The sequence below is a fragment of the Ostrea edulis genome, chromosome 6 (genome assembly GCF_947568905.1).
Source record: "Ostrea edulis chromosome 6, xbOstEdul1.1, whole genome shotgun sequence".
Taxonomy (NCBI): Eukaryota; Metazoa; Mollusca; class Bivalvia; order Ostreida; family Ostreidae; genus Ostrea; species Ostrea edulis.
The window spans coordinates 64,369,837-64,383,384 of record NC_079169.1 but is presented as its reverse complement, the minus strand read 5'-3'; positions in this window follow the sequence as shown (position 1 = coordinate 64,383,384).

Below are 13,548 nucleotides of genomic sequence, written 5' to 3'. Positions count from 1 at the left end.
GCCCCTTTAACGGATACCTGTAAAATGCGAAATCGAAACGAAACCTACCGAAACGAAACAGATTGTAGAATCGAACTGTGTAGTCATGATAATAAAAATGTTATCTCAGACCCCTGTGAAAGTTACCACATATAAATGAAATTCTCTTCCCTGTTGATGTGGTCTTTCGGGTTGACTGATACATTTTTGAGCGGTCCATCGGTTAGCTTCAAACATTGTTTTAAGAAGCTGGTGTCTGAAAAAGTAACTAATTTGAAGCGAACAGCGGTGTCATCCAAGTACACATTAATTGCTAGAACCGGCCGAAGCTGAAAGTAAATTTCCAGATATGAATTATGAAGGACTGCTCCGAAATTCGGTGAAGGCGTCAGTCCAAATATTCAGCCGAGCCGAATCTCAGCCGAGATTAGTATGTGGTAGTTTGGGATTTATCACAATAAATACGTTACCTTTATAAATTTAGATATTCACCTGCTTGCAGTCTTGTATCGGAAAAAACCATGTAAACAAAAAAGCACCCTTCGTGACCCGCCACCTCTGACATGCTCAGAACCCAACATCCGGTATCATCTTTTCTTTTCCGCCGTTGTGGAGTGCAGTCACGTTTTTCTCGAGGAGGAAAAGAATTTTTTCTACTTGCTAATTTTGGCTAAGTATTGCATGGTAGTTTTTGATATTACTTTATTACATTATTAAGCAATATGGCGAATGAAGGTGAAAATGTTAAATTACCTTTTATTGCTGTAGAGGGTGAGTACTGGGACTCTGTTGACTCTAGAAGTTTTGGTCCCATGGAATCTGACCCTTTTCTTTCTTATGGGAATGTCATGGATTCCCCAGGAATTCCTCCTACCCCGGTTACTTCGGTAGGTCAAATTAGAGTTACCTCTACCATTACTCGACCTCCTGGTAGTCCGGTGGCTAGTTCTCGCCCTGAGAGTTTTCCTTCGGGTAATCGTAGGGAGACGTTTTATCGGTCTAGGTGGCCAGCTAGAATTCCTCATCCCATACATCCTGTGCCACCTTATCCCTACTCGACTCAACCTGTGTGGACAGGGCAAGGTTTTGTTAGTAAACCAAACTTAATTGAGTCCTCCAATAAGGACGAAATTAAGTGTTTGGTTTCCTCTATTCAGAAACTTGAGGCTTCTCTTTCTTCAAAATTCAAGACAGTGGAACGTAGGCTCGATTTGATTGAAAGCAAATCAACTACGTCCCCCACTGTTCCTGGGGCTGCTCTTGTCACCCCTCGGCCCGCTTTTGATAATAAAGCGGACGAGGAGGATGACTCATTATCTTTGGCTCCCAGTAGTCAGGAGGCATCTTTTCTCAGTGATAGTTGCCTTTCTCCTGTTCCTTCAGTTGATGAAGTTGGGCTTTCTCAGGATCAACTTCCGGTAGAGAATCTCACTCTGAAAGCTAAAGTGTACGCATTCGTAGAGAATTGTCAGGTCCCGATTCTTTAGTTTCTCCTCCCAGGAGTTCTCACAAACCTTCTGATTTTCAGTCCTGCTCTGGTCTTGTGAGAGATTCTTCTAAGTCGTATGCTTCTTTTCCCGAGTCTAGTCATTTTAAATCTGCATTGGCTTCCATTAATTCTCATCTTGTCGACGATCAGATGTCCTCCAATAAGGCATCTAATTTAGTTAGACAAAATCTGGCTTTTAGTACATCTTCTTTCCCTGGTAAGGTTAGAATGAAGTATTTTGATATTCATGATGTTTCCTTGGGAAAATCTCAACCTGTTTTTGATAAGACTTTTTCCAATCTTCTTGGTGCTAAGTCTTCTGAGGGGGTCAAGTTATCTCAGACTTCTTATTGTAGGTCGGAGAACAATCTTCGGGGTGTTGCCGCAGCTTTACAGTATGCGGAGCACTTTCTTGCTGCTGCAGGTGCCTCTCTTAAAGATAAGGGCGAAGAATTTGATGATGTTCGTTCTTTTCTTCTCCAAGTAGATAGATGTCTTTGCACTTCTCAGCTCTTGAATCTTGGCACTATTGCCAATTTTTCTTTAGCTAGGAAACAAGAGATTCTTCAAAAATCTAACGTCTCTGAGTTTCTTAAAGACAACCTACTTTTTTCTCCTCTTCATAAAGAGCAGTTATTTGGCATCTCTTTACGCAAATTACAAGAGGAATTACACAAAGAACCTCCTACTGTTAAAGTAGATGTACAACTCAACAATGGTAGTTCTAGGCGTGCTTCTTGTTCTTCTAAATCAGACGCTTCTAGAAGTAAGTCGCAAGGTTCTACTAAATCTGGCTCTTCTCTGCAAGGTTCAAGTAATCTTAAGAGAAGTAATGAGCATCGTTCTTTCCCATCGGCTTCTGGATCTAATAATAAAAAACCCAAAGTAGCCAAGGGTAAGAAATCTCAGTTTTGATGCCTCCCCCCCCCCCTCCTGTAGCACAAACCACTCTTTCCGAGGAAGTAGGTGTTCCCTTTCCTCATCTTCCTGTGGGAGGACGCCTCTCTCTTTTTCTTCCTCATTGGTCCCGTCTCATTTCGGACAAATGGGTTCTTTCTGTGCTACGGAGGGGTTTAGAGCTTCAATTTCGAGAACAGCCTCCTCTCTCTGCGGTTCCTCTGGAATTTTCTATGACCAGAGACCCGCGGAAAAATCTGTTGTTGCAAGAGGAAGTGTCTTTCCTTCTCCAAAAGAATGTATTGGAAGAAGTAAGTCCACCTCTAGGTTGGGGGTTCTACTCTCGTCTCTTTCTTGTACCCAAAAAGAATGGACAAATGAGACCTGTGTTGGACCTCTCTTTTCTGAATCAGTATCTGGTGATTCCACATTTCAAAATGGAGACCAACAGGTCGATCAGAACCTCTCTCCATACAGGGATGTGGACGTCTTCTTTAGATCTGACGGATGCTTATTTTCATGTCCCTATAGCTCCGGCTTATCGGAAGTTTCTTCGTCTGGTCTGGGAGGGCAAGGTATATGCCTTCAGGGCAATGCCTTTTGGCCTATCTACTGCTCCACTAGTGTTCACAAAAATTTTTCAAACAGTGGTTGCGTATCTACACTCCCAGTCCATTTTCATCCATACATATCTAGACGATTCTCTGATCAAGAATTTTTCTTTCAACCTTCTTCATCAACATACTCATCGAGTTATTCATCTTCTGTTGAAGCTGGGTTTCCTTATTTCTTGGGAAAAGTCAGAGATAGTTCCCAGTCAGAGTTTCATTTTCCTAGGGGAACAATTTCGAACAGATCTTGGGATAGTTCTTCCTCCAGAGGAGAAATTTCTCAAGCTTCAGTATCTGTTGGATCAACTACTTTCAGCCAAACAGGCTTCAGCTCGCCAGTTTCTACAGCTGATAGGTTTTCTGATTTCTCTGATGGACATAGTACCTTTAGGTCGTCTTCATATCCGTCCCATTCAGTGGTATCTTCTGGAATTTGGGGTACCAGCCTCAACAGTGGAAGCTGTTATTCCCATTCTTCCCAGATTGTATCCTCATCTTCTGTGGTGGTCAGTGAGAGAGAATGTTATGATAGGTTGCTCGCTAGACCCCCCAGTTCCTTCTATGACCCTGTTTACAGATGCTTCTCTGACAGGCTGGGGAGCTACCCTGGAAGGCAGAGAGGCATCAGGTATATGGTCCGGTCTCCAGTTGACAGAACACATCAATTTACTGGAGATGAGGGCTGTTCTTCTGGCATTGAAACACTTTTCCCAGGTTGTTCAGGGTCAATCTCTGATGATAGCCACAGACAATACAACAGTAGTGGCTTATCTGCAGAATCAGGGCGGCACACATTCTCAGTCTCTTTACCTTCTGTGCAAAGAAATTCTGTTGTTTTGCCGTTCCCTGGGAATTCGCTTGTCAGTCAAACATGTTCCTGGCAATCTGAATCTAGTAGCGGATGCTCTCTCAAGGTCACTGCATCCAGTGAATACAGAATGGGAGTTACATCCAGCAGTCTTTCAGGAGATCTGTCTCAAGTGGGATCGTCCTCATATAGACCTCTTTGCTACGCATCTGAATTGCAAACTGCCAACGTTTGTCTCTCCGATTCCAGACAACAAAGCTTTAGCAGTGGATGCAATGTCTTTCGATTGGAAGGGGATGTTTTCTTACATGTTTCCTCCTTTTCGCCTCCTTCCCAAGATTTTACACAAAATCAGGGTAGAAATTTGCAAGACCATTCTTATTGCTCCAGCATGGCCAAAACAATCTTGGTTTCCAGATCTTCTTCAACTGTGTTGTGCGAGACCAATTCTTCTTCCTCTCAGGAAAGATCTTTTGTCTCAATTCAAAGGCAGGAAAGTTCATCAGAATCTTTCCAACCTCCATCTACACGCATGGTTACTGTCAGGGAATCTCTCAGACAGGATGGCTTTTCTGACAGAGCAGCCAAACGTATCTCTAGTTCAGTCAGAAAATCTACAGGAGCAATTTATGACTCTAAGTGGAACATCTTCTGTTCTTGGTGTTGTTCAAAGGAAATTGATCCTCTCGCAGTTACTGTCCAACAGTTAGCTGAGTTTTTAGTCTATCTGTTTGAAGACAAAGGTTTCTCTCCCTCTACTATTAAGGGCTATCGTTCAGCTTTATCTAGAACTATAGCTTTGTCAGGAGGTCCTGATTTTGGGAAGAATGAGTTCTTGTCCCTCATGGTCAAGAATTTTTGTTTGGAACGACCTAGACAACGTAGGTTGGTTCCATCCTGGAATTTAGCTTTGGTTCTTAGGACTTTACAATTTCCTCCTTTCGAACCTTTATTTTTAGCTCCCTTTAAGTTTTTGACCTTGAAGTGCTGTTTTTTATTAGCTTTAGCTTCTGGTCGTAGAAGGAGTGAGATTCATGCTTTCTCCATTGCAGATTCTTGTCTCAGATTTTCTGCAGATAATTCTACAGTTACTCTGTTGACAGATCCATCTTTCTTAGCCAAGAATCAGTTATCAGACAAAGGTTCTGGACCTATTGTTATTCCTGCTCTACCTAAATCATTAGGTAATCAGGATTTATGTCCAGTGCGTACACTTCAGAAATATATTTCTGTTTCGTCAACGCTCAGACCTTCTGGTTCTACTAGACTTTTCATTCCTATTAAGAAAGGTCTAAGTGATATTTCGACTAAGACTATTTCTACTTGGCTTTGTCAGACTGTTAAGATGGCTTACTAATCTTCATCTCCAGAAGCCTTGTCTCGTGTTCAAGTTCAGGCACATGAAATTAGAGCCTTGTCTTGCTCCTGGGCTATTTTCAATTCCTCCTCTATGTCGGAAATCATGTCAGCTGGTTATTGGAGGTCTGATAGTACCTTTTATAACCATTACCTTAGATCTATGCCCCTTCATAGTGACAGTTTGTTCTCGCTTGGACCTCTAGTTTCAGCTCAAAAAGTGGTTTTTCCTCCTAGTTGTCAATCTCAGGGGGATTCAGCTCTACTTTGAATTCTGCTTATCTAAATTTATAAAGGTAACGTATTTATTGTGATAAATTCTAAATTTTTAGTATTAAAATTTGTATTTGTTAAATAAATACTTACCTTTATAAATCAGAGGTCCCAACCCACCTCCCCTTCATCCCCCTTCTAATTTTTTGTTTTATGTCAAAGAATAGATGATACCGGATGTTGGTTTCTGAGCATGTCAGAGGTGGCGGGTCACGAAGGGTGCTTTTTTGTTTACATGGTTTTTTCCGATACAAGACTACAAGCAGGTGAATATCTAAATTTATAAAGGTAAGTATTTATTTAACAAATACAAACTTTAATACTAAAAATTTAGAATTTATCACAATAAATACGTTACCTTTATAAATTTAGATATTCACCTGCTTGCAGTCTTGTATCGGAAAAAAACCATGTAAACAAAAAAGCACCCTTCGTGACCCGCCACCTCTGACATGCTCAGAAACCAACATCCGGTATCATCTTTTCTTTTCCGCCGTTGTGGAGTGCAGTCACGTTTTTCTCGAGGAGGAAAAGAATTTTTTCTACTTGCTAATTTTGGCTAAGTATTGCATGGTAGTTTTTGTTATTACTTTATTACATTATTAAGCATTATGGCGAATGAAGGTGAAAATGTTAAATTACCTTTTATTGCTGTAGAGGGCGAGTACTGGGACTCTGTTGACTCTAGAAGTTTTGGTCCCATGGAATCTGACCCTTTTCTTTCTTATGGGAATGTCATGGATTCCCCAGGAATTCCTCCTACCCCGGTTACTTCGGTAGGTCAAATTAGAGCTACATCTACTATTACGCGACCTCCTGGTAGTCCGGTGGCTAGTTCTCGCCCTGAGAGTTTTCCTTCGGGTAATCGTAGGGAGACGTTTTATCGGTCTAGGTGGCCAGCTAGATTTCCTCATCCCATGTATTCTGTGCCACATTATCCCTACTCGACTCAACCTGTGTGGACAGGGCAAGGTTTTGTTAGTAAACCAAACTTAATTGAGTCCTCCAATAAGGACGAAATTAAATGTTTGGTTTCCTCTATTCAGAAACTGGAGGCTTCTCTTTCTTCAAAATTCAAGACAGTGGAACGTAGACTAAATTTGATTGAAAAAAGCAAATCAGCTACGTCCCCCACTGTTCCTGGGGCTGCTCTTGTCACCCCTCGGCCCGCTTTTGATAATAAAGCGGACGAGGAGGTTGACTCATTATCTTTGGCTCCCAGTAGTCAAGAGGCATCTTTTCTCAGTGATAATTGCCTATCTCCGGTTCCTTCAGTCGATGAAGTTGGGCTTTCTCAGGAGCAACTTCCGGTAGAGAATCTCACTCTGAAAGCTAAAGTGTACGCAATTCGTAGAGAATTGTCAGGTCCCGATTCTTTAGTTTCTCCTCCCAGGAGTTCTCACAAACCTTCTGATTTTCAGTCCTGCTCTGGTCTTGTGAGAGATTCTTCTAAGTCGTATGCTTCTTTTCCCGAGTCTAGTCATTTTAAATCTGCATTGGCTTCCATTAATTCTCATCTTGTCGACGATCAGATGTCCTCCAATAAGGCATCTAATTTAGTTAGACAAAATCTGGCTTTTAGTACATCTTCTTTCCCTGGTAAGGTTAGAATGAAGTATTTTGATATTCATGATGTTTCCTTGGGAAAATCTCAACCTGTTTTTGGTAAGACTTTTTCCAATCTTCTTGGTGCTAAGTCTTCTGAGGGGGTCAAGTTATCTCAGACTTCTTATTCTAGGTCGGAGAACAATCTTCGGGGTGTTGCCGCAGCTTTACAGTATGCGGAGCACTTTCTTGCTGCTGCAGGTGCCTCTCTTAAAGATAAGGGCGAAGAATTTGATGATGTTCGTTCTTTTCTTCTCCAAGTAGATAGATGTCTTTGCACTTCTCAGCTCTTGAATCTTGGCACTATTGCCAATTTTTCTTTAGCTAGGAGACAAGAGATTCTTCAAAAATCTAACGTCTCTGAGTTTCTTAAAGACAACCTACTTTTTTCTCCTCTTCATAAAGAGCAGTTATTTGGCATCTCTTTACGCAAATTACAAGAGGAATTACACAAAGAACCTCCTACTGTTAAAGTAGATGTACAACTCAACAATGGTAGTTCTAGGCGTGTTTCTTGTTCTTCTAAATCAGACTCTTCTAGAAGTAAGTTGCAAGGTGCTACTAAATCTGGCTCTTCTCTGCAAGGTTCAAATAATCTTAAGAGAAGTAATGAGCATCGTTCTTTCCCATCGGCTTCTGGATCTAATAATAAAAAACCCAAAGTAGCCAAGGGTAAGAAATCTCAGTTTTGATGCCTCTCCCCCCCCCCTCCTGTAGCACAATCCACTCTTTCCGAGGAAGTAGGTGTTCCCTTTCCTCATCTTCCTGTGGGAGGACGCCTCTCTCTTTTTCTTCCTCATTGGTCCCGTCTCATTTCGGACAAATGGGTTCTTTCTGTGCTACGGAGGGGTTTAGAGCTTCAATTTCGAGAACAGCCTCCTCTCTCTGCGGTTCCTCTGGAATTTTCTATGACCAGAGACCCGTGGAAAAATCTGTTGTTACAAGAGGAAGTGTCTCTACTTCTCCAAAAGAATGTATTGGAAGAAGTAAGTCCACCTCTAGGTTGGGGGTTCTACTCTCGTCTCTTTCTTGTACCCAAAAAGAATGGACAAATGAGACCTGTGTTGGACCTCTCTTTTCTGAATCAGTATCTGGTGATTCCACATTTCAAAATGGAGACCAACAGGTCGATCAGAACCTCTCTCCATACAGGGATGTGGACGTCTTCTTTAGATCTGACGGATGCTTATTTTCATGTCCCTATAGCTCCGGCTTATCGGAAGTTTCTTCGTCTGGTCTGGGAGGGCAAGGTATATGCCTTCAGGGCAATGCCTTTTGGCCTATCTACTGCTCCACTAGTGTTCACAAAAAATTTTCAAACAGTGGTTGCGTATCTACACTCCCAGTCCATTTTCATCCATACATATCTAGACGATTCTCTGATCAAGAATTTTTCTTTCAACCTTCTTCATCAACATACTCATCGAGTTATTCATCTTCTGTTGAAGCTGGGTTTCCTTATTTCTTGGGAAAAATCAGAGATAGTTCCCAGTCAGAGTTTCATTTTCCTAGGGGAACAATTTCGAACAGATCTTGGGATAGTTCTTCCTCCAGAGGAGAACTTTCTCAAGCTTCAGTATCTGTTGGATCAACTACTTTCAGCCAAACAGGCTTCAGCTCGCCAGTTTCTACAACTGATAGGTTTTCTGATTTCTCTGATGGACATAGTACCTTTAGGTCGTCTTCATATTCGCCCCATTCAGTGGTATCTTCTGGAATTTTGGGTACCAGCCTCACAACAGTGGGAAGCTGTTATTCCCATTCTTCCCAGATTGTATCCTCATCTTCTGTGGTGGTCAGTGAGAGAGAATGTTATGATAGGTTGCTCGCTAGACCCCCCAGTTCCTTCTATGACCCTGTTTACAGATGCTTCTCTGACAGGCTGGGGAGCTACCCTGGAAGGCAGAGAGGCATCAGGTATATGGTCCGGTCTCCAGTTGACAGAACACATCAATTTACTGGAGATGAGGGCTGTTCTTCTGGCATTGAAACACTTTTCCCAGGTTGTTCAGGGTCAATCTCTGATGATAGCCACAGACAATACAACAGTAGTGGCTTATCTGCAGAATCAGGGCGGCACACATTCTCAGTCTCTTTACCTTCTGTGCAAAGAAATTCTGTTGTTTTGCCGTTCCCTGGGAATTCGCTTGTCAGTCAAACATGTTCCTGGCAATCTGAATCTAGTAGCGGATGCTCTCTCAAGGTCACTGCATCCAGTGAATACAGAATGGGAGTTACATCCAGCAGTCTTTCAGGAGATCTGTCTCAAGTGGGATCGTCCTCATATAGACCTCTTTGCTACGCATCTGAATTGCAAACTGCCAACGTTTGTCTCTCCGATTCCAGACAACAAAGCTTTAGCAGTGGATGCAATGTCTTTCGATTGGAAGGGGATGTTTTCTTACATGTTTCCTCCTTTTCGCCTCCTTCCCAAGATTTTACACAAAATCAGGGTAGAAATTTGCAAGACCATTCTTATTGCTCCAGCATGGCCAAAACAATCTTGGTTTCCAGATCTTCTTCAACTGTGTTGTGCGAGACCAATTCTTCTTCCTCTCAGGAAAGATCTTTTGTCTCAATTCAAAGGCAGGAAAGTTCATCAGAATCTTTCCAACCTCCATCTACACGCATGGTTACTGTCAGGGAATCTCTCAGACAGGATGGCTTTTCTGACAGAGCAGCCAAACGTATCTCTAGTTCAGTCAGAAAATCTACAGGAGCAATTTATGACTCTAAGTGGAACATCTTCTGTTCTTGGTGTTGTTCAAAGGAAATTGATCCTCTCGCAGTTACTGTCCAACAGTTAGCTGAGTTTTTAGTCTATCTGTTTGAAGACAAAGGTTTCTCTCCCTCTACTATTAAGGGCTATCGTTCAGCTTTATCTAGAACTATAGCTTTGTCAGGAGGTCCTGATTTTGGGAAGAATGAGTTCTTGTCCCTCATGGTCAAGAATTTTTGTTTGGAACGACCTAGACAACGTAGGTTGGTTCCATCCTGGAATTTAGCTTTGGTTCTTAGGACTTTACAATTTCCTCCTTTCGAACCTTTATTTTTAGCTCCCTTTAAGTTTTTGACCTTGAAGTGCTGTTTTTTATTAGCTTTAGCTTCTGGTCGTAGAAGGAGTGAGATTCATGCTTTCTCCATTGCAGATTCTTGTCTCAGATTTTCTGCAGATAATTCTACAGTTACTCTGTTGACAGATCCATCTTTCTTAGCCAAGAATCAGTTATCAGACAAAGGTTCTGGACCTATTGTTATTCCTGCTCTACCTAAATCATTAGGTAATCAGGATTTATGTCCAGTGCGTACACTTCAGAAATATATTTCTGTTTCGTCAACGCTCAGACCTTCTGGTTCTACTAGACTTTTCATTCCTATTAAGAAAGGTCTAAGTGATATTTCGACTAAGACTATTTCTACTTGGCTTTGTCAGACTGTTAAGATGGCTTACTAATCTTCATCTCCAGAAGCCTTGTCTCGTGTTCAAGTTCAGGCACATGAAATTAGAGCCTTGTCTTGCTCCTGGGCTATTTTCAATTCCTCCTCTATGTCGGAAATCATGTCAGCTGGTTATTGGAGGTCTGATAGTACCTTTTATAACCATTACCTTAGATCTATGCCCCTTCATAGTGACAGTTTGTTCTCGCTTGGACCTCTAGTTTCAGCTCAAAAAGTGGTTTTTCCTCCTAGTTGTCAATCTCAGGGGGATTCAGCTCTACTTTGAATTCTGCTTATCTAAATTTATAAAGGTAACGTATTTATTGTGATAAATTCTAAATTTTTAGTATTAAAATTTGTATTTGTTAAATAAATACTTACCTTTATAAATCAGAGGTCCCAACCCACCTCCCCTTCATCCCCCTTCTAATTTTTTGTTTTATGTCAAAGAATAGATGATACCGGATGTTGGTTTCTGAGCATGTCAGAGGTGGCGGGTCACGAAGGGTGCTTTTTTGTTTACATGGTTTTTTCCGATACAAGACTACAAGCAGGTGAATATCTAAATTTATAAAGGTAAGTATTTATTTAACAAATACAAACTTTAATACTAAAAATTTAGAATTTATCACAATAAATACGTTACCTTTATAAATTTAGATATTCACCTGCTTGCAGTCTTGTATCGGAAAAAAACCATGTAAACAAAAAAGCACCCTTCGTGACCCGCCACCTCTGACATGCTCAGAAACCAACATCCGGTATCATCTTTTCTTTTCCGCCGTTGTGGAGTGCAGTCACGTTTTTCTCGAGGAGGAAAAGAATTTTTTCTACTTGCTAATTTTGGCTAAGTATTGCATGGTAGTTTTTGTTATTACTTTATTACATTATTAAGCATTATGGCGAATGAAGGTGAAAATGTTAAATTACCTTTTATTGCTGTAGAGGGCGAGTACTGGGACTCTGTTGACTCTAGAAGTTTTGGTCCCATGGAATCTGACCCTTTTCTTTCTTATGGGAATGTCATGGATTCCCCAGGAATTCCTCCTACCCCGGTTACTTCGGTAGGTCAAATTAGAGCTACATCTACTATTACGCGACCTCCTGGTAGTCCGGTGGCTAGTTCTCGCCCTGAGAGTTTTCCTTCGGGTAATCGTAGGGAGACGTTTTATCGGTCTAGGTGGCCAGCTAGATTTCCTCATCCCATGTATTCTGTGCCACATTATCCCTACTCGACTCAACCTGTGTGGACAGGGCAAGGTTTTGTTAGTAAACCAAACTTAATTGAGTCCTCCAATAAGGACGAAATTAAATGTTTGGTTTCCTCTATTCAGAAACTGGAGGCTTCTCTTTCTTCAAAATTCAAGACAGTGGAACGTAGACTAAATTTGATTGAAAAAAGCAAATCAGCTACGTCCCCCACTGTTCCTGGGGCTGCTCTTGTCACCCCTCGGCCCGCTTTTGATAATAAAGCGGACGAGGAGGTTGACTCATTATCTTTGGCTCCCAGTAGTCAAGAGGCATCTTTTCTCAGTGATAATTGCCTATCTCCGGATCCTTCAGTCGATGAAGTTGGGCTTTCTCAGGAGCAACTTCCGGTAGAGAATCTCACTCTGAAAGCTAAAGTGTACGCAATTCGTAGAGAATTGTCAGGTCCCGATTCTTTAGTTTCTCCTCCCAGGAGTTCTCACAAACCTTCTGATTTTCAGTCCTGCTCTGGTCTTGTGAGAGATTCTTCTAAGTCGTATGCTTCTTTTCCCGAGTCTAGTCATTTTAAATCTGCATTGGCTTCCATTAATTCTCATCTTGTCGACGATCAGATGTCCTCCAATAAGGCATCTAATTTAGTTAGACAAAATCTGGCTTTTAGTACATCTTCTTTCCCTGGTAAGGTTAGAATGAAGTATTTTGATATTCATGATGTTTCCTTGGGAAAATCTCAACCTGTTTTTGGTAAGACTTTTTCCAATCTTCTTGGTGCTAAGTCTTCTGAGGGGGTCAAGTTATCTCAGACTTCTTATTCTAGGTCGGAGAACAATCTTCGGGGTGTTGCCGCAGCTTTACAGTATGCGGAGCACTTTCTTGCTGCTGCAGGTGCCTCTCTTAAAGATAAGGGCGAAGAATTTGATGATGTTCGTTCTTTTCTTCTCCAAGTAGATAGATGTCTTTGCACTTCTCAGCTCTTGAATCTTGGCACTATTGCCAATTTTTCTTTAGCTAGGAGACAAGAGATTCTTCAAAAATCTAACGTCTCTGAGTTTCTTAAAGACAACCTACTTTTTTCTCCTCTTCATAAAGAGCAGTTATTTGGCATCTCTTTACGCAAATTACAAGAGGAATTACACAAAGAACCTCCTACTGTTAAAGTAGATGTACAACTCAACAATGGTAGTTCTAGGCGTGTTTCTTGTTCTTCTAAATCAGACTCTTCTAGAAGTAAGTTGCAAGGTGCTACTAAATCTGGCTCTTCTCTGCAAGGTTCAAATAATCTTAAGAGAAGTAATGAGCATCGTTCTTTCCCATCGGCTTCTGGATCTAATAATAAAAAACCCAAAGTAGCCAAGGGTAAGAAATCTCAGTTTTGATGCCTCTCCCCCCCTCCTGTAGCACAATCCACTCTTTCCGAGGAAGTAGGTGTTCCCTTTCCTCATCTTCCTGTGGGAGGACGCCTCTCTCTTTTTCTTCCTCATTGGTCCCGTCTCATTTCGGACAAATGGGTTCTTTCTGTGCTACGGAGGGGTTTAGAGCTTCAATTTCGAGAACAGCCTCCTCTCTCTGCGGTTCCTCTGGAATTTTCTATGACCAGAGACCCGTGGAAAAATCTGTTGTTACAAGAGGAAGTGTCTCTACTTCTCCAAAAGAATGTATTGGAAGAAGTAAGTCCACCTTTAGGTTGGGGGTTCTACTCTCGTCTCTTTCTTGTACCCAAAAAGAATGGACAAATGAGACCTGTGTTGGACCTCTCTTTTCTGAATCAGTATCTGGTGATTCCACATTTCAAAATGGAGACCAACAGGTCGATCAGAACCTCTCTCCATACAGGGATGTGGACGTCTTCTTTAGATCTGACGGATGCTTATTTTCATGTCCCT